The 22,715-nt window shown below is 37.2% G+C and overlaps 1 pseudogene; it reads left to right on the forward strand.

Moving 5' to 3' along the window:
- Window positions 1-3,777: 3,777 nt before the first annotated feature.
- LOC113059694 (ADAMTS-like protein 4) overlaps window positions 3,778-22,715 on the forward strand; it is a 48,791-nt pseudogene continuing 29,853 nt past the window's right edge.

Raw genomic sequence — 22,715 nt, forward strand, 5'->3', positions numbered from 1 at the left:
TCTGTCGGCGTGGGCATTCTCGTTCCCATAGCGTTTAGGATGCAGCTTGAGTTCCTGAAGGGGAATGTCCCAGGTTACGTATTTAACCATGGTTCCCTGAAGGTGAAAGAGATGCTGCGTCTCAAAGCCATACTTCCGGCATCCCTGCCAGAGTTTCCTTCATTCCTAGAAGCTGACGCTCGTTCCACCTCACGTTCTTTTATAGCTTCCTGGTCGCTACGTCACCTTCCTATGACGTCACGCCCATTCATGAGACTGATTTCACATATTATTCAGAGTTGGTCATGCTGAAGGGCGTTACCATAGCGTTTCGGACGCAGAGTCTCGATCTCTTCATGGAACCATGGTTACATATGTAACCTAGGACGTTTTTTGGGGGGTCAAATTGACCCCACACATTATGTATGTTGCAATCCTTGATAACAAAAAGGACTGTTATCCTTACTGATGTTTTGATTGTGATGATGTTCTGTTTAAAAATAAAACTTATTTTTGTCAACTTAAAAGGCTATTTAAGTAGTCAACAAAGACATAAGTTACCCTTTGTAAAAAAAAAAAAACAATCATATTCTGGAGGTTTAAATTACTGGGGTCAAAATGAGATCTTGAGGGTAACAGGAGGGTTATAATTGTAGTATCTTATTTGATATTAAAGTCAATATATTTTAAATGTATTGAATTGCAACTTCATTACAAATGTGTAATTACAAATGTAAATATGTATATGTAAATACATGGTATATGTAAATACATGGCATGAAAGTTTCAACAGAAATAACAATATTTGAGTTTATCATAAATGCATAAATTACATATAAATAATACATCATAAATAAATAAATTACATATAAAGATGTACTTGTGTCTTAAATGGTACAAAAAGCACTCTTAAGATCATCTAGTTGCATTTATTATCAATTTCAGCTATAGTACATTTTCAGTTTGCACTCATATTATTACACATTATTTTGATCTATTTAATAAAAACTCTTATTAAAAGTATGCTAAAGTGTACTTCTTTTCATATAGATTATTCTTTAACATGATTTACTAGTTGCTACTGCAGTGTATGTGCTGTAAGTAAATAACATATGAGAGGGCATTAGCAAATAGGTGAGTTCAAAACAAAGATGCAGCGCTCCGATTCTGATTTCATGCTTAGAAAACAAAAACTTCAGATGTTTTGTTGCTGTACATGAGGAGGGGTTAATGTCACAGAGGACTTCTCTGAAGGATGAGATGGGTCAGTCAGAAGCTGTTTTAGGGTCACGTAAGGATCTCACTGAACTACGGTGAGACTAAATGAATTCAGGATTTAGTTACCGATCCTGACACGAGTGCATGCAAAAACACTAATAATGCATCACCCGGTCCACAGCACAGTCAATACATTATCTTTGTATCTTTATATCACTTTCAACATCTGTGTATCTCGTTAATAATTTTCATCCTTGCTACTTTCCTCTCTGCTTGGAGAGTTGGGTTGGGGAACTCCCACATGAACTTATCCAGTATGAGCGCTGAAGCGCAGCCCAACATTTCTCAGTGTGACTATGATATGCTATCTTGTTTGTTATCTTTGTAATATTGGCATGATTACACAATTACAGTGATTCATAAATACATGTATACAGTTTTCCTCTGATCTCATGTGGGATTCATCAGTTTTGTATCTCAACATATTTGATAGGCCTTGTTCTCAGTGGTTAATAATCTATGCACCCCTCCCTTAACAGTAAGCAAATGCTGTCCGTTTCATGCCACCATGTTTTTCAGTGCAATTTCAAGACAACTGTGACCCAATCAGACTGGAAAACTTCCTCAAAGTCATTTATTCTCATCAAAGTTCTGTTCATATATATCTACTTATTCTGAGGTCTAATTAAAAATATCCTCAATCACTAGCAGTCATTGCTCTCTCTTGTACTTTATTGAGATTGTTGTTTAAAGCATTCCTTGACATTAATTCATTTTTTTTGTCCTAAAATATTCAGTGTAGTCTCAGACTTTTCATATCTATAAAGTCAAATGTATGAATGTATAAATGAGTCAAATGTATGAAAATCGAAAAAATTGGATTAAAGGATTCAAAGATTTTATCCTGCTCTATTTTCTTGTACCCTGCTGTATTGCGTTGTGGCAAATAAACCATTCTACTTTCAATTGGATTTTGTGTATTTTTACGTGACATATATACATATAAATACAGTACAGACCAAAAGTTTTGGACACACCTTCTCATTCAAAGAGTTTTCTTTATTTGCATGACTATGAAAATTGTAGATTCACAATGAAGGCATCAAAACTACGAATTAACACATGTGGAATTATATATGGAATTATATACATAACAAAAAAGTGTGAAACAACTGAAAATATGTCATATTCTAGGTTCTTCAAAGTAGCCACCTTTTGCTTTGACTACTGCTTTGCACACTCTTGGCATTCTCTTGATGAGCTTCAAGAGGTAGTCACCTGAAATGGTCTTCCAACAGTCTTGAAGGAGTTCCTCGAGAAATGCTTCACACTTGTTGGCCCTTTTGCTTTCTGTCTGCGATCCAGCTCACCCCTAAACCATCTGGATTGGGTTCAGGTCCAGTGACTGTGGAGGCCAGGTCATCTGGAGCAGCACCCCATCACTCTCCTTCTTGGTCAAATAGCCCTTGATGCCTTCAGTGTGACTCTACAATTCTCATAGTCATGAAAATAAAGAAAACTCTTTGAATGAGAAGGTGTGTCCAAACTTTTGGTCTGTACTGTATATACATATATACATATACATATCTCTTACATAGATGGAGAGTGTCAATATATATTTAAAATATAATGTAAATACAAACTTTATTATTTGTGAGTTATATTGTGATATTAGGTAAGTTTTCACTATAAAACCTGCCATTAAAAACTACAGCTTGTAACTGAAACAATAATTATAATTTAAATTTATAATGTTATTTTAAGTATAATTTTTTCTTTATTTTTCAATATTTGTTTTAAAATGTTAATAAATTGTTTCATACATGATTAAAAGTTTATTACAAAAATAGTTTTTATCTGTTTTTATATTTATTTTACTGTTTATATTTTGCTGCAGGCTCCATTATTCCATCAAATGTTGTAACAACATGCCCCAATACTGTTCAAAAGGTGAGTGTGTGCTCAAGTAGGTTTTCCTGAGCAATAACCTTTATACAGTCAATATTGTTTTTTTGTTTTTGTTTTTTACAGAAATGCATTTTCAATCCTGAAGAAAACTGGGGTGATAAGAGTGAAAACTAACTCTATTGTCTCCTCTGTGGTGATACTGAAAGTAAATATGATGAACTATTAATAGTGCTGTTATCAGTGTGATTCTGAACTCCTGTGGCATTCACTGCTCATCAAATATCTGCAGTCTCTGCTGAAGGTGATGACACATGATGTACAGGTGTGTGTCAGAGCCAACAAAAGACCTGGAGAGAAACAGCGAGAGTGAGAACGAGGGAAAGAGAAGAAAAACAGATGGAGAGAGAGAGAGAAAGAGAGATTTTTACAATCACTTTTTAAATACAATTATTTTAAAAATGAACACAAATCTTTATAGTACTATATCAACTCGTTTATATATAACAACTAATTAACATCACAACATCACAACACCGTTCAATCTCAAAAACATTCAGTTTATTAATTTGTAATAATTTAAATAAACGATAATTCTTGCTTTAATCATGTTTGAGAGAGAGAGAGAGAGAGGGAGAGAGAGAGAGAGAGTGAGAGAGAGAGAGAGAGAGAGATTCTGTGTGGCTTGTCCAGCGTCACACCAGATTTAAACAAGGACAAAAAAGTTGGGTGAACGACAGGGGAAAAAACTACACCCCTCCCTCTCTTACTCCCGAGGAGTGTGTGTGCGTGTGTGTGTGTGTGTGTGTGTGTGTGTGTGTCAGAGTAGAGAACGACTCTGAAGGAGCGAGGAAAAGTTCGCCAAGCAGCTCGGCGGATCTGGTGTTTGTTTCAGTTTCTTTCCCATCCCTCACGCAGAAGAGCGGATCCGTGAGCAGAGAATGACGGCTCTGAGCAGGTAACGAGGGCTTGGGGCACCTTTGTGACTTTTGCGCATCGTTGTATCAGATGGAGAGACGCTAAGTGTGTGCATTGAATCTCCTGCTCCTGCTGCTGGACACGGGTTCGAGTCTGGCTCGATCGCAGCTACGAGAACCACAGAAGACTGTTCCTGCTCAGATCAGATCACTGGACTACAAATACATATTCATAAATACTAATAATCTATATGTCGCGTATGCATGTTTCATATAGGATATACATAATAAATCCTGAAGGAATAGCCAACTAATGCTATATATAGCCTATATCATAATTTCGAATAGATCTAACGGGCTTAAAGAAGCAAAAGGTTACAGCACGTCTCCATGTGAGGTTAAGGTATGTTTATGCAATTTGGAATCTTGAACTTTGAAAGTCTTGACTAGAGGATTTTAATATAATCTTCTAAACTGCTTTAAAGCGTGATTTATGCTTTCACTCATGTCCTTTTTCGACACAATTTTTAAATAAGTAATAAAAGGTGGAAAGAATAATTCGCAGCAGGTTGTGACTGGGTTGTTGTGCATCAAGCTGCTCTTAAGGATCGAATTCTGATCTGAACATTCCATTCGGATTATTTGGCGCGTTTAAGCTCTTGTTTGGGGACGCAGGTTTGTCCAGTGGTGGCTGAGAAACGTGGCCAGAGGCGGGGGGTCTCTAGTTCTGGCCCGATGCTGTCCTTCTGGTTTCCGTGGCGCGCCGCTTTAACCCACGTCTGTGATTACGGGTCTGCGGCTGCACTCAGAATGTCATGCTTCGTTTTACACTGTTCTGAAATACTAATAGTAAACCACAGATGATGTGGAAACTCATCAGCAGATAAACATTATTGGTACAAAACAAGCCTCACGTTCTCTGGAGACAGATTGCTTAAGTGTTTGGGGTTTCATAGACCTCTGTGCTGTACTGTAGAACAGGGGCTTTGAAATTAACCCATTATGTTCACTATAAAATGCCCTAATTAATACAACACATACAGATGTCGGTCTAAGCGGTCATGCACTTTCAGAAACCAGATGTCTGTTATCCAGAAGAGTAGCTTAAACTCTCCGAAAAAAAAGGTACAACAGCAGTTATTGGGACAATACTTTTTCAAAAGGTACATATTTGTACCTAAAGGGTGCATTTTGGTACCTTAAAGGTGAATATTGGTACTTAAAGTGTACATATGAGAACTTAATAGCTACAAAAATGTACATTTTAAAAAGGTATGCCTCTGAATAAAGCAGATGAAATATGTAGTTGTACTGTTTACCCATAAAATTAACATTCGTGTATATTTGCGCATGTTTTTATTTACCAACGTTTTAAAGACTTAGACAGAATCATTGGTAAATGATAATTAACCATAATTAACTGCTTGTCCAATGTCATCATATTAATCTGCTCATACATAACACTGTCTCTTTAATTCCATGATTAATACTTTTGCTTTCACTACTGAATCTAACCACTAATGGGTATTTAATGGGTTAACCACTGAGACACTTATTGGTTTTGTCTGTTCCTAAACAGCTAAACAGTTTCACACTGTACTGTTTATCCTTGGCAGCACAATTCAGGGTTAGCACTGTTTCACTTTGCTTCATAAACCCAGGTTAATGCTAAGTGTGAAAAGGGGTTCAGAAGTAGCCCAAATTAATGGCACGTTCACACCAAGAAAGATAACTGCACTTAACTATGACTTAAATCAGTGATGTGGACTTCTCTATTCTCAAAATTAGAACAATAATTAAAACTTTATAATTATCATTAAAGTTATCATCCAAGGTGTAAACAGGCCCTAAGCAAAGTTATTATTTATAATGTGAAATTTTGGCCTGGACATTCTGGATTAATTGCTAACCCAGAATAAAGAAAAAGATAATCCAAGAGGAGTTTTACCCAAGGAAAATGTAGTTTAACCATTTCAAGTTTGTTTTATACCTGGGGCCTCAAACAGAAGTAACCTAGCATTTATAATTCGAAACATTTTACGTTGAATCAATTTGGAATTTAGTTTAAAATCAGTTATCTTAAAATTAAGACAAAACATATCAACAAGACACAATGTGAAGTATTTTTACTATGAAAAGCCGCCAACCAGAACCTTAGCATGTGGGTTAAAGGCGTTGCATTATAAATGTGGTTGACATGGGAATGTTTTGAGGATAAGTCATATCTAGAGGAACTGCCAATAGGAGCCGGGCAGGGTGGAGGAGGAATTCTGGGAAACCCATTGGGAAGTATTTGTACACATCAGCACATTTTCCTAATTGTCCAGGGATTATTCTAATTAACCTCTTATAGACAATAGACATTGTAATTTACAGCACTCATCGTGTCTTAATATAGCAGCTCATTATCACAGTATAATTTAATATCACAACATGATTAAACTGAAATTGTACTCTTCTTCTTCTCTCTTCCTCGCAGACTGTGTGCATTTTGGTGTTGTGTGTTTGCTGTCCTGTCCTTAACAACAGCTGAGGATGCAGAGAAACCGGTGAGTGATGATGAAGATGATGAAGGTTTTACATTTGCATACTGTACTATTAGAGAGAAGTGCTTGTCAGAGTGTTTGTGGACCGGATGAATGGGTCTTCTGTGGCTCTGAGAGAAGCGCAGATAAACTCCTGGATCTGACCATTAAATCAGGCCGCATGAGCTGATCTTTCCATTGTGTGGTCATCTGGCCTCTGATGTGGGGTTGTCCTTTGGGAGCATGTGAGTTGTGGCTGTGATTGGGCGTTTGTGTGAAAGAAATCACGCTCACATGTAAGCAAGTGAGCAGTTCTGCACATGTTCTGAGTAAGCACATACACACACACACACACACACAGGGTGAGGACCACCAGAGCTACAGGACGAGCTGCAGTGGCACACTCTCGCTGAGAGTTTGATGTGCATGTGTAGTTTGTACAGCATGCTGTTATGCTCAACAACAGTTTATTGTAGAAATAAGCTACTAGAAATGAGTTTGTTGTTTTTCCTTGCATTTCAAACAGCGCTGCATGCTAGATGTTATAACAGGCAGGAAATCACACACATGCACAGATTATACTGGCTTCTGCAGCCAATGCAGCTCCAAAAACAATCTATCCAACCATCCATCCCTAAAAATATTGTTGTTTTTTTTTTGTTTTTTTTACTCAGCTATTGCTTAAAAAATATTATATAGCTGGTTTATTAATAAGCAATTTTATTTTATTATTTTATTATTTATTCAACAAATTTATTGAACATATTAATACATGTTCATTTCACCTATTTTGGGTACAGTACATATTAAGCAAGACATATAATATTATTTAAGCAATAGTTGAGTTAAACAAAACTTAAACATTTAAACCAACCGCTGGGTTTGTCCATATTATACCAAGTGCTGGGTTGTTTTTAACCCAGTATATTTTCTGTCTGTCTATCAATGCAACTCGCCTGCACACACACACACACATCGGTGCAGAGACAGGCCGGCGTTGTGTGACCATGATGGCAGTTTAGACGGGATCAGAGGGGCATTGCACAGGCCTTGTTCTCTTGTCCTTTTTTTCTCTTTTTCTGTGTGAACTGAATGGATTCTTTTGTTTGTTGCTTTCTTCCCTTCTACCTCTGCCTGTGCTGTAGATGCTCAAATTCTTCGCTCCTGATTGATGAAATGAGGTTATATAAGTAACTGGAATTAGATCAAATCTGCGTCCAGCACTGTAAAGAATGTCATTGTACTTGGCTGAACTCCAGAGTCCAGCCTCTTCCTGAATGCAGCACACGCCATTCGTTTAATAATGCCTCTTTCCTAGTCATAATGTCATTCATCACCAAGAGCGATAGAGCAGGACATGTGTTTCAACGTGTATGTTGTTGGGTGCGGTTTGGGGAATTATTCTGTTTTTTTTCAAAACAATTTTTCATGTTTTGCTTGTTTAATCTTGTGATTTGCACATGAATGTAATTTAATATTGATCAGAGATTTGTGTGTGTGTGTGTGTAAATAAATCGAACTGCAGCTGCTATTAGATTTCAGCTTATGCACCCAGGCTGGTTTTGTGGTTGTGCATTTGTCTGAGATGTTTGTTTTTACAGCTGTGCATGTGGATGGATGGTGTGAGTCTGAAACTTTTCTAAATTATTATTTTTTTATGAAAATTTGCATTGTCTGCACAAAAATTTGAGTGAAAAAGACATGCATGATTTAAGATTATCCACATAGCATTGGGCTTCACAAGAAATTTGATTATGAATCCCAGATTTTCAGATATTTGTGAACCTGCAGCACAAAACCTGTCTTTAAACCAGGTATATTTGTATCAAGAGCTAACAATACATTGAGCCAACAATACATTGATTGGTTCAAAATGATTGATATTTCTTTTATGCAAAAAATCATTAGGATTTTAAGTAAAGATCATATTCCATGAAGATATTTTGTAAATTTACTACCACAAATATATCAAAACTTAATTTTTGATTAGGAATATGCATTGCTGAGAACTTCATTTGGACAACTTTAAAAGCAAATTTATCAATATTTATTTTTACACCCTCAGATTCCAGATTTTCTTATATTCTGAACAACACAACACTTTTGTTTTTGTCCCCATTAATTATGAGCTGAACTCAAAGATCTAAGACTTTAAGGCATTTTTCTCTCAAGTATTGTTCACAAATCTGTCTAAATCTGTGTTTGTGAGCACTTCTCCTTTACCGAGATCATCCATCCACCTCACAGGTGTGGCATATCAAGATGCTGATTAGACAGCAGGATTATTACACAGGTGTACCTCAGCCTGGCCACAATAAAAGGCCACTCTAAAATGTGCAGTTTTATCACACAGCACAATTACACAGATGTCACAAGTTTTGAGGAAGCGTGCAGGTGTCATGCTGACTGTAGGAATGTCCACCAGAGCTGTTACCTGTGAATTGAATGCTCATTTCTTTACCATAAGCCATCTCCAAAGGTGTTTCAGAGAATTTGTCATTACCTCTAACCAGCCTCACACCTGCAGACCACATGTAACCACACCAGCCCAGGTCCTGCACATCCAGCATCTTCACCTCCAAGATCATCTGAGACCAGACACCCAGACGGCTGCTGCAACAGTTGTTTTGCATAACCAAATAATTTTTGTACAAACTGTCAGAAACCGTGTCAGGGAAGCTCATCTGCTGCTCGTCGTCCTCATCGATCATCGGATTATCTTGGCACAGGAGAAGAGCTCACTAATACTGATTTAGACAGATATGTGAATTTGAGAGAAATAGGCCTTATGTGTACATAGGAAAAGTCCTAGATTTTTGAGTTCATCTCATGAAAAATGGGGGCAAAAACAAAAGTGTTGCTTTTATAATTGTAATTGTAAGTGTAGTTGTATCTTGGTCAAATATTACAAATATCTCGAACAAACCATGCATCAATGTTAAGCATATTTATTCAGCTTTCAGATAATGTATAAATCTAAATTTTAGAAAATTGACCCTTATGACTAGTTTTGCAGTTCAGGGTCACATTTGGACCCCACTGTATTGTGCATATTCTGCGTGTGGGATATTTACTCACTAATCGTGAGGGCTTCCTCTGACAGGCGGCCGGACGAAAGTCTCGTCAGGCAGAAGAGGAGGCGCTTGAAGGAGTGTGGGGTCCATGGAGTGATTGGGCGGAGTGTTCTCAGAGCTGTGGAGTGGGCGTGTCTGAGAGGCGGAGACAGTGTATGCCGCCGCCCCAAACCCCACCTCTTATGTGGAACCGACCGGCTTACGTTCCACCAGGTGTCCCGAACAACACCCCTGTGATTTCTGCGGTAAGACCCTACTTCAACTCCTTGTATCCCGTCAACGAGCCACCTCCATTTGGAACAGGGGGCGCTGGGAGGTCTCCATACTTTTCCCCGCCTCTCCAAGCCAATCCAAATCCTGGATTACCGCTCTACCGAAACGAAGCCGCTGGTGTTGGGTCAGTGCAGTTCGGCTCACCCAATCAGGAGCCGGTTTCAGTATACCGTTCACCTTCCTCATCCGCTTCACTTCCCTACGGGAGAGTTCCCGCACGGCCGCCCAATCACGGCAGAGCTGTAGGCAGTGGGAGCAGGAGGTCGGTTTCCACCAATAGGAATCCAGCATCTGTAAGAAGGTGAGCAGGACTTCCTGTTTACATTCACATACTCATTCATAGCTTGGGTTACGTGATAAATATGGCAATATAGATTGTGATTTAAATAAATATATAGTCTTAAAGTGCTGCGTACTTATTTAAAAACACTTTGTCCTTTACTAGACATGTTCAAGGCTTTTAGTGGCCAATACAGGCTTAAATTGTGCATTGTAGTGTAAATATTCACTTTTTCTATATTCACGCAATTGCAAACATTCCTTACTGCTACATATATTAGGTAATAATTTATTTGAGTGTTCAGTATATCATATTAATTATTCAGCATTACACTATACCATTCAGAAGTTTGGGGTTGGTAAGGTTTGTTAATGTTTTTGAAGTTTCTTCTGCTCATCAAGGCTACATTCATTTGATCAAAAATACAATAGAAACGGTAATAATATTGAATATTATTACAATTTAAAATAACTGTTTTCTATGTGGATATGTTATAAACTGTAATTTATTTCTGTAATGCTCCGCTGTATTTTCAGCATCATTCCTCCAGTCTTCAGTGTCACATGATCTTCAGAAATGAAAATATGATTTACTGCTCAAGAAACATTTCTGATTAATATCAATGTTGTGCTGAACAATAATTTTGTGGAAAACCGTGATACATGTTCCTTTTCTCCAACATTTAAAGTTGTTTGCATTATAAATGTATTTATTTTTACTCTTGGTCTATTAATGCTGTCTCTCTGAAAAAAAGTTTCAATTTCTTTCAAAAACCAAAAACTGACCCGAAAATTATAATGAAATGATATAAAACTTGAAGAAATAAGTAGGTTGAAATGACAATCATACAACAAAAAAATCATACAACTCTCAAATTATTAATTAAAATTAATCAAAAATAAAAGTTTTTGTTTACATTATGTGTGTACTGTGTGTATTTATAATGCGCATACACACATACAGTATATATTTGTGAAAATATTAACATTTATATATTCATATTATTATATTTTATATTAGATATAAATATATGTAATATATAAACATAACATATTTTTCTCAGGGTGTATTCACGCCAGGAAAGTCCTCTAGTTTACCTGCTTTGGTCCGCTAAGGTCTAACTTTGAATCTTTTTAAGAAAACCAGTGTGATTTCTCTTAAAGTCTTTCTGTGGGATAAAACAAGACTTAAGGCCTGTTCACACCAAGGACAGTAACTATAAAGATAAAGATATAAATTGTTCTAAAAAACCGTTCTTGATTTTAAAGAATAGCAGGGTCCACACCACAGCTATAATGATAAAGGCACATATCACTGGAATCACTTTCAGAATTGTTTTTCACAGCTGATGAACAATACAAACTTTGACACTCAATCAGAATCAATCCTCCTCAAGAAATGAAGGCAGCAGATGAAATCCTTCGCTTGTGTGTGCGCTAATATAGTAAACTTTATAGTTAACATTCTTGGTGTGAATGGGCCTTTACAGTAAAGTGAAAATACAAGACATTTAAAGGGATTTTTATTGTTCGTTTAGCTTTGATATCTTAATGTCTAATGTGATTGTCTTTTTTTCAACATACTCATATACAGTATGTCATTTTCTGTCCGTGTCACACCAGGTCTAGTTCTTCTATTCGTCCCGGACAGTTTGGGTACGGCAGGGTGCCGTTCTCTCTTCCCTTACACAGACAAAACCGTCACACTCGACACACACACCGCCACAACACCACCAGCACAGACAGTCTGGATGCTCTCAGTGTGAACTCCAGTGCACCTGTGGATAAAACACAGGGAGAAGAGGGACTAATGATCACAGACACCGTTAATAGAGAACCAAAGGAGAAGGAAAAGAAGACGGAGGCAGCAGACGTGGAGAGTGATGTGGCAGCCGAGAAAACAAGTGATGGAGAGCCGCACAGACATGTGGAGAGAGTGCGGGAACACGAGCGAATCACACATACACAGCCCCTGACCCAAAGACATGTGGCCCCGCGACAGACGCATCGATGGACGCTCTTCTCGCCAAGTCCCACACTCCTACACACACACTATCCACCGATCACACACTCCCAGAGAGCCTCCTCCCTACGGCCTCCAGACTCCCACAAACCCCAACCCCGAGCCCTGGGTCCTGCAGAACGCCGCCCAGCCCTCCAGAAACGAAGCTGACAGGGACGCCCACAACTACAGATGCTCCGGACGGGACACAGAGTACCGCAGGTGCAGCCTACAGGTGAGGCCAGCAATATGGAAGAATAAGAAATGATTTCTGCTGTGGAATAGGCCTTTAAAAGAATTTACTAAAGTGCGAACTAAATTTTTTTTAAATGTTAATTGCAATTAAATAAAAATACGTGTTATAGTTTAGATTTATATTAGATGCAATTAGCTGAACTGTAAGCTTTTTGACCCACTTAATTGGAACTTAAGTACATTTTTATATGCAATTTCATAATGGCTTCTATTGTCTTGAAAATACGCTTGAAATATGGTTAGAGTGTTTCTGCTGAATGCACTGATAAGCATTTATGATATGCTAAAATTTATACTTAAATGTCATCTGTCTTGAAACTTGTATTTTAAATATATTTGATTTGCTTTAGTTTGTTTAATCACATTAAATAAATGCATTTCTTGAAAGCACAACAAAAGTGCAAAATTTAATTATTACAAATTACATTTTTTAAAGTGAAAATGAAACAATCATAAAAGTGTCTTTTTTTAAGTGCACTTAAGTGACCTTTTAAGTAAAATTATTTAATCTGTAAGTAGTGTTTAAAAATTTACTTTAAAGATTTAAAGTGCACATTCAGTACAATTTAATTGCATTTCCTTTCACAAGGCAAATAACAGAGATTGATGTAGAAATACTTCAATCATAACCTTCAGAACTCATAGACTATTGAAACTAAGCTACATAAACATCTTATTCATAAATTATCATGATTGCGACGCAATGATTAACATTTGATAGTCATATTTATATTTCAGTCTCTTTTCAGTATTTATAACTTGGCTGTCTCTAATGAACGAGAGCTTGGACACAGAGGTTAGCCAGATAAAACATGTGGTCATTTGTCAAATGCAGCAAAAACAGCGTGATTAATTTTACAGGTCAGAGAGAGGGTGGAAAGTTCTCATGAAAAACTAAATGGTGACTGTTGTGGTGCAAAAACCCAACTACTATTGCAAATGACATAAATGAAATGCTATAAATGTGTGGCCCCTTTAACTGGCTTTGTACATGGTCTGATCAGTGTTTAATCTCATTCAGCCTGCTTTAGTCTTTCTAATACCAAATATTTACCATTTGTATAAAGACTTCAACTTCTAAAATGGAGTTTGCATGTGTTTGGGAATGATCTCAGACTATGCAACAATGGTGTGAGTTTGGAGCAGGAATAACCAAGACATAGTTTCAACATTGAAAACTTGCTGTCAATGTACCCACCTTTGGGCCATTCAAGATGCAGGTGACTGTTTTCTTCCTGCAGAACAAAAAAGAAGATTTTTCCCTGAAACCGTAAAAATTGGTGATCCATAAAATTGGGTCAAATGGTTTAGTTGGTTTAAATAACCAACTCAACAGTTTGTTTACATAATAATAAAGTCACGTATACACAATTATATTGTTATATTATACAATAAAGATGTGAAATGTGGATGTTTTACATGTCTAAAGCATATAAACATGCTTGTATCAGCGGCTTTTTGGTCCGAGCCAAACTGTTTCCTCAGTTCAGAGACTGCTGCAGGATCCCAGGACTGAATCAGTTCATTCATCATAGGATCAGATGCGCTACTATTTCGGCTCATTTCCAGTCGGAGTGACTGTCAGGCATCTGAAAGTGAGTTTTGATTGAGTAACTCGTAGATCTGCTGCTCAAGCCGTGATCTCTGTTTCAGACATGCGATCCGATTTGGTGAACCGGTTCATCTAGTTCACTTTAAAGAATTGGTTCAAAAGAACGATTTGTTCATGAACGTGAATCATTCCAGACCATTTGGCTCTGGATTACAGGTAATAATGTTGTAAATAATGTTCAGTTTCTTGATTGTTTTGCTTCGTAAGACCTCAATATATCATCAGGAGCCATGGGTGTTATATTTTTCTTGCCTGTATATGCTTTTTTGACACTCAAATTGATGGAAGCCGCTGACTTGCATTTTATGAATCTCCAAGGAGCACAATTTCAGCTAAAAATCTTCTTTACTCTTCTACTGAAGAAAAGAGTCACCTACATCTTGGATGGCCTGAGGGAAAGTAAATTAAATTGAAATGTTTGGGTGAACTGTCCTTTTTAGAGATGCTGGTTGGTCTTGAGTGACAATGTTTCACTTGCATTGGAAAGTCCCATGTTACATCACTCGAGAGGATCTTTAGCTCAACACCAACCTCCCAGATTTAACCACAGTTTGGTGAAAGTTCTTCCACTAGTAATTATCGCTGATTTTCTGAAAGATTTCATCAAACACTTTCATCCCAAAGCGTGTTCATCATGTCAAAGGGATGGATTCCCCCCTATTCCATCACTTCTCCATCCATCTCTCCGTCTCTCAGAAACTCTTTTTCTTCAACTTTCCTTCCAGATCGACTCGGTTCATTTGAGCTGAGCCTCGTTCTCACTCCCCTGTCGAACGCTGACTAGAGCCAGATTCTTTGCAAATCATAAATCACCCAGTTCCCTTTAATCCAACTTTCCAGGATCAGCCTGGGCGGTAGTTATATTATATATCTCCCAGTCGTTCCAGCAGCCCAGGGCAGCATGTGAGCTCTCTAAACCAGAGTTAGTCATTTTTGAACTGTGGTCAAGTCGATGTGGTGAAGCCGTTTCCTGGTGTTGGCAGCGTGACACACACATCAGAAACTAGTGACTCGCTTAGAGAAGGATTACTTCAGACACATCCAAACACGCAGAAGTTGGTGAACAAGTGCTGAAATCTGAGCGAGGCCTCTGGTAGCAGGTTTGCTTAAGCTGGGATGGTTTTCTGTGTTTGAATAATTCACCAAATGTGGCAACTTTGTCAATTGACCCACTCCTGTCATTCCAAGCCACTATTATTTTTCAAAGAAAAGAAATAAATAATAATTCTGCAATTTTAAATTATCCTTTGTAAAAAATAAAAAAGTGTGCTTAATTTTTATTGCATGTGCAATTGTAGTGTACTTAAAATCTTAGTAGTGTATTTTTAGTGCTGTCAAACGATTAATCGCGATTAATTGCATACAAAATAAAAGTTTTGTCTGCATAATATATGTGTGTTGTGTGTATATTCATTATGCAAAAATACACATACAAACAGTATATTTTGAATTTTTTTATGTTTTTCAAAAAAAAATTTTTTATTTTGGATGCGATTAATTGTTTGACAGCACTAGTATTTTTAAATAATCTGTATTTGCAGATAATATAATAACAATAATGAAATAAAAGGCCACTTTACTTAAAGAGAGACACTTTAATGACTTTGATTCTTAACACACTTAAGTACACTTTTAAAAGTGCACTTTATAATAATTTCAAATTAAAAGTTTTACTTTAAAGTACATTTTAAATCATTATGTTTTAATAAACTTTAGTCATGTTTTAAAGAAGTACACTTATTTTGATGTGCTGACTAACATTTAAGCTAATTAAATTGCAATCATCTTGCAATGAAGTATCTGAAAACATTACGTTCAGTTCACAGTTAGGTATATTATTGTATATTATTGTAAAGTGTGTAAGTACTCGATATAAAAGTATGCTAAAGCACACTTCTATTTCAGAAGGGAACGTGAATTTAAGCAGTTTTATCTGTGGGCCAAAAATCCCTGAGGCAAGGGATTCCTTAAGATGCATTACAACATATCTTATCTCTCGCTCTTACCTAAGTGTTTATCCTAAGCATTTCACAATAGTTTCTGTCATAACAGAGCACTGGAGATGTAGACACAACATTTGTTACTCCTTGTGTTCGCTGCAAGTGAGATGTGCAATGCTACACAATGGAGCTAGATTATAATTGCTTTGTAAAAGCCCTTTGCAAGCAATGAATCACAAGTTATCAGTCACATGACATGTTCAGCCATTGCCTTAGATTTCCACTGGTTCCCTAAATGACCTATAGGTTAAATCCGTCACTTTTATGGGGAATTGGTTGCTAAGAGTTTTTCAGCAGCACGTAACTGAGTACTTTGGTTTGAAACCGAGCTTTAAAATGCCACAGATGGAAGTGGAACCCAGGAGAAGTACTCACTGTTTGCTATACATAGCAGAGTATGTGTGTGTGTTTATCTCTGTAGTTTGGAGTGTGTGTTGAGTGGACGGTGAGATTACTGGGCACAGAAAGAAAAACCCACGTTTTGACTGGAAGTGGAGCTTCCGAACACTTGATGACCATGTGCTCTCTCCAGGGCTGTACTTAGCACCGTCACATTTTTTAGGGAAAAATTTATGAAAAAAAGTCCATATTGTACCTGATATGCAATAACCAAGTCCACAACTCTTTTGTTTTGTTGTTAAGGTTATACACTTATATTATTATTTTTTGTTAAGATAAGTTATTTTTAAGGTTTTAAGGAACCTCCCTCATATTAAGTTGGTAGCAACATCCTGTAGCAAAACCGGAAAAATACAATGACTGCCATTTAATGCTAATATTTGTTTTATCAACCTCAACATTTTTCTTTTATTTGTTTATTTATTTATTTATTCATAACTATATTACGGCACAGCTTATTAGATAAAGTTGGATTTTTAAATACTTTCAACTTTCTCTGCACACATACTGTACAGTATATTCGGCTGGTGCCAGTTATACTATACAGCAAATCTCACTTGAAACTTCTTGATTGCGTTTATCATTGCAGAATGTAAACACTATTATTGCTCAGCTCTAATCTGCTGAATGCAACTATAAAGCATGAGATTATGATTAAGAACGTGCACTAGATGAACGTGTTTGACAATTGTGATTTTGCAGAATCTTGCACATAACGCCATTCTAAAAACTCACAGCTCAAGTTAAACGTTGTTCGGGTTTAACATCATTCCACTGCCCATGTTTTTAAAGCAGAATCACATTCTGTGTCAATGGTCCCTATTTCCTTTGATTCATGGGCCCGAATATTCAGAAAAAAATGGCATCCAACACAAAGTAGGTGAAATCCGCAAGATCAACAGATGGAGAGAGTCAACTAAAACAATTTCTTTGTACATAAACGTTGATTTCTTTCAGTTCTGCAAGCAGTTTTGTTCTCCACGATCAGCGGCACACTGTGTAGTGTTGTTCTGGATATGTAAACACAGAGAGTGTGTGTTTTATTATGGGTGAGATATCTCAGGAATGTTATTAGGTGTACAGCATTATATTTAGAGGAATGAGTTATGTGTACTTTATTATGTGTGTGTGTGTGTGTGTGTGTGTGTGTGTGTGTGTGTGTGTGTGTGTGTGTGTGTGTGTGTGTGAGAGCAGTGGTAATGGAGCGAAGAGGAGGAGAGTAAGTGAAATAAAGGAGTGGAGCGAAAGAGCTTTCTGGGGGTGTGACAGTTACGGTGTAGCAAAGTGAAAGACGCCACTGTTTAAAACACACACCACACACACACACATGATCCAGAAATAGAGAGGGCATAAAAACAGATAGAGGGGATGAGAGGACTAGAGTGAAGTAATAAAGTAGAGATGAGGAAGGAAGGAAGAGTTTTGCTGGGAGAGGGAATGGAAAGAAAAAGAGAAGAGAGGAATGAGAAAGAAGAGCAGAAAGAAAAGACTCTTTCTGTGTGAAGTCATTGAGCGAAGGGTGGGCTCTGCACTCGCTAAATAAACATTTACATTGCCATGTCAAAGGCTAAATCTGTTCACAATGGACTTTCAGAAACAAAAGAGAGAATTCATCTCAAATTTACCGTATAAATCAAATGCTGATTGAGAATAACTGAGCTATTTGAACATGTGATATGGCAATATGTGATTATTATACCCACATGTTATCCTGATGTGAAACTTACTGTTTAATTTAGAAAATTACATTTAAAGCAATAGTTTACCCAAAAAATGCAAATTCTGAAATCATTTCCTTTCATTTAATCATGTCAACACAAATCTGTATGACTGACTCCTGTTTTTCATCCGAAGTCCTCATTTGCTGGAAACACAAGCAGAACACATTTCTGTGTAAACTGTCACGATGAAGAATGTCTTGTGGTAATGTAACTTCTTGCAACAATTTACATAGTTTAAAAAAAAAGCTGAAAAAGTTTTGGTTTTCATAAATGAGGCCCAGTGAAATTCATTGTAAACTGGGGCTGTAACACTGTAAAAATGATAAATAAAAAAGCATCATAGAATACAACGTGTATGTGGTACTGTTTGTGTGAGAAAAAACTCAACCATAAATGAAAATGTGCTCTCCCTCAGGCCTTCTGAGACTAGGATGAGTTTGTTTCTTCATCAGGTTTGGAGAAATGTGTCATTCAACAATGGATGCTCTGCAGTCAATGGGTGCCGTCAGAATGAGAGCTGATAATCACAATAATCCACAGCACTCCAGTCCATCAGTGAACATCTGCAGAAGACAAAAGCTGAAACAAATCCAGCATTAAGATGTTTTTAACTCAAACACATAGAGTCTATAATCTATAATAACACTTCCTCCAGTGAAAAGTGTTCTGGTCTGAATCAGGAGAGAAATCTGCACAGATTAAGCAGCGTTTAAACAGCTCTAAACATATATGTGTCTGGATTTCGATGTGAGAGACAACAGGAAATTGACTTTTCCACTGGAGGAAATTGTATTATAGATTATGTATTTGAGCTAAAAACATCTTAATGCTGGATTTGTTTCATTTTTTGTCTTCTCCTGATGTTAATTGATGGACTGGAGTGCTGTGGATTATTGGGATGTTTTTATCAGCTCTCATTCTGACGGCACCCATTCACTGCAGAGCATCCATTGATGAGACACTGATGCAACGCTACATTTCTACAAACCTGATGAAGAAATAAACTCACATATATCTCAGATGGCCTGAGGATGAGCACATTTCCAGCAATTGTTCTATTATGGGTAAACTATTCCTTTAAATTACTCTTTAGATTAACTAAAAGATCAACAGCAACAATCTTTTAAACATCTCTGGTTTTGGGCAACATGACAGTGGGTAAATTACATTAAATTAATCATATGCATTTCGGTGTGAACTAGTCCTTTACCAACAGTTCAGATATGATCATGTGATGCATCCCTGTCCAATCAGTGTCCTCCTGCTGAAGGTGATGTTTTCAGACTGAAATACATTACAGATGCTGCTACAGTCCTCTGCTTTAAAGGGTTGGAGAGAGTTTCCTTTCTGGGAGTTTAAAGAATTTAGGCCATAATGCTGATATGGGACAATATATCAGGAATGTGGCAGGAAATGAGCTCAAATATCCTCTGGGACTGAGATCGGACAGCTGTCTATCACCTGGTCAAGTGACTCAGTTTATGTGTTTACACTGAATTTCACAAAATGTTCACAAATTATTTTTTTTTAACGCATTAGATAAACTTGAGTTTGAGACTAATTATGTTTGTTTGTAATGGATATTTTCCTGAGATTTTCTCTCTCTCCCTCATTTCCTTCAGCTGTTTTCTCCCATCGTCCTCGAGGGAGGCCTATAACGTTTATAACATCTATAACTCTCAGCATTTGTTCTCTTCAGGTAGAGTTAGTAAAGACCCGCTGTTTTACAGATGCTCTGCCCTGCCCTCCTCTTCTCTTTTTCTTCTCTCTTTTTGTGCGCTTTCTCCTAGCTCGGACTAACGTTGTTTAACACACACACACACACACACACACACACCCGTGCAGGATTTACTATACATTAACGTTAAACACACAGACACAAACTCAGAGACACATATCATGAACCATATTAAAAACAGATGTATGTTAATCTAGTTAGTGGCATTTGGTCTTATTTCTATACCGCTCAAGCCTTTTAGGCTAAGACTAATAAGAAAAACAGTTTTTAACAGCATTTTAACCCTATAAAGCTTATAAATGATATGCACATTTCTGATTTTAAGTTAAAGTAAATGTGATTTGATCATGATTGCATTTGATTATATGTTTTGTATATGTTGGAAATATAGAGTGACAACCAATATTTATATCATTTTATATGAGGCATAAAAAAGTAATGTATCAAAAACAAAAGAAAAAAGCTGCAAACTAATTTTTATGTTTTGTCTAAACTCTCTGAACTAAAAGATTCTGACTTAAAGTGTCAGACTTTAACGGGTTAAAATACTTTAGAAATGTGTTTGTCTCACTGCAGGACCATTTAAATCAACTCTTTAAAAGTTAAAAAATTTGATTAAAAGTTGCACAAAAGTTTAAAGAAACAGTGACCAGTTGCATGGCCCAAGATGTTCACTTTAACCTATGCTTATATCAGTTTTGACCTAAAAAGCTCCTGGATCTGTTATGCATCAACCTTTACAAACGCACACGGAGAAGCACACAGGAATGTCTTTGTGTGCACATTTCATCTGTGTCTATTCAGGTGTTTTTAGTTTCTTGTTTTCTCAAGCACCTCTCTTGTAGTGTGTGTGTGCGTGTTTCAGCATGCTGCTTTGTTAAATGTGTGTACACTGACCAACTGCTTTTGTTAGCTGGACACAGAGAAAAACAAAAGAATGTGGGATTCACAGAGAAGGAGAAAAGATGAGTGCAGACAAAGTGTGTGTGTGTGTGAGAGAGAGAGAGAGAGAGTGACAGCCGTTCATTCATTTATTTACGTGTGTGTGCGTGCATGTGTGTGTGCGTGCTACACCCTGATTTCCTACTGAGCTAGCTTCTCCTGTAATAAGATCCGATGGAGCTGTTCGTGTGTGTGTGTGTGTGTGTGTGTGTGTGTGACCCGTGTGTGCCCCTGTTTGACAGTGGCTGTATTAACGAGGAAGTGAATGTGGCCTAAGGACAGGCAGTAAAGCATTAGCCCTCTGTCTCTCAGCGTGAGTTCTAGTAGATGCTCTGCTTCATTACTGAAGCTCTTCTGAACTCTTTGACTGGTGCATTTCAGCGAGATATCAGCTCTGTGTCTCTTAGCAAGTAAAAGCCTCACGAATGATTGTGCCTCTTAATCTTTGTCGGCTTAGCTTTTTGTTTTTATGTGTAATTCTTTAAAAGAATAGTTCACTCAAATTTAAATTTCAAACCATCTCAAACATGAGTGCATGATCCATAAAAACACTTCTTCCAGTGAAAAGTGTTCTGGTCTGAATCAGGAGAGAAATCTGCACGGGTCAAGTTCTGTTCATAGTCATTCAAATTCATTCAAAAACTGATTAATTCAAGGAAAGAAACACCTTGTTGATATGCAGTATTGTATAAAACTAATAGCACATTTTTGCTTGTGCATGTACTGATATTCAGAAAAGTACATTACTTGTGCAATGCATTTAATAAAAAGTCATACATGGATACTTTTTCCATAATTGCTTGAATTGCTATAAGGTTATTGTAACTGTAGTCTATCAGGCTTTATTGCACAGTGATTGCTTTTGGAGACTCAAGACGTGTTTTTGTTTGGTTGATGACTGGATAATGTCAGCTCTCCTATCGTCTCTCAGTCCCTCACAGTTACACGTACAGCACAATAACATTATGTCAGGGGAATCCTTCAATTCTAATGCAGGCAAAATCCTGCCTTTTCTGTTGTCTTCTTTTTAAAGAAATTCAGAAGTTGCACTCATAGACTGTATAGGTTGCGCTAGAACCATTTTGCATGAAAAAATGACAAATTAAAAAATTTGCATGATAAGTTTAACATAATACACATGATTAATTCACAGGGGATGGTCAGGGGGATGGTGGTTTTACTGAGGGGATGCTTTTTGTCTTTTTTTCTACCAGTGGGATGCCATCCCCCAACATCCCCCCTCAATTCGAGCCCTGCTTGTAGTATAGTTGCTAAAAAAAAAGACTAGTTGTGTGATTACATTTTACTGAAGTTACACTTAATAAACTTAAAAGTATATACTGAAACAGTACTACTCTTATGCTTAAAATCATCCCTATAGAGCAGAAGAAATATAAGAGAGCATATGTTTGCTATCTATGTGAGCCTGGACCAGCTTTGCCGAATGGTTTAACGCTAATGAACTATTGCTGTGTGGACCTGATCGCTTGACCAGATAGATTAAACTAGTGACCTGACTTAAAAGAGTTTCTGGGCTAATGGAGTCTGGATAAATTAACTAGTGTCTTAACAATGTGAACCTGGGTGCTGTATGCTTGGGTCATGTAACTAATGACCTAAATAACTATGTGTGTCTGAGCCAATAGCTCAAACTTACCTTGGTAGAAACGCACAGTATGTGTGTCATTAATAAACAGGAATCACACTGCAGGCTGATAGATGAAGTTACCCCCAGGCTCGGGCGGACTGAGCAAAGAGTGTTAGATTTGACATTCAGTTCATTTACCCTCCATGAGTTATCACTAAAATGTCATGCAACTAAAGTGCTTTCTGGTGCCAATGCTATATTAGCAGCAATAATAATATGACTTGCTAT

Source organism: Carassius auratus, chromosome 41 (assembly GCF_003368295.1).
Source record: "Carassius auratus strain Wakin chromosome 41, ASM336829v1, whole genome shotgun sequence".
NCBI classification, from domain to species: domain Eukaryota; kingdom Metazoa; phylum Chordata; class Actinopteri; order Cypriniformes; family Cyprinidae; genus Carassius; species Carassius auratus.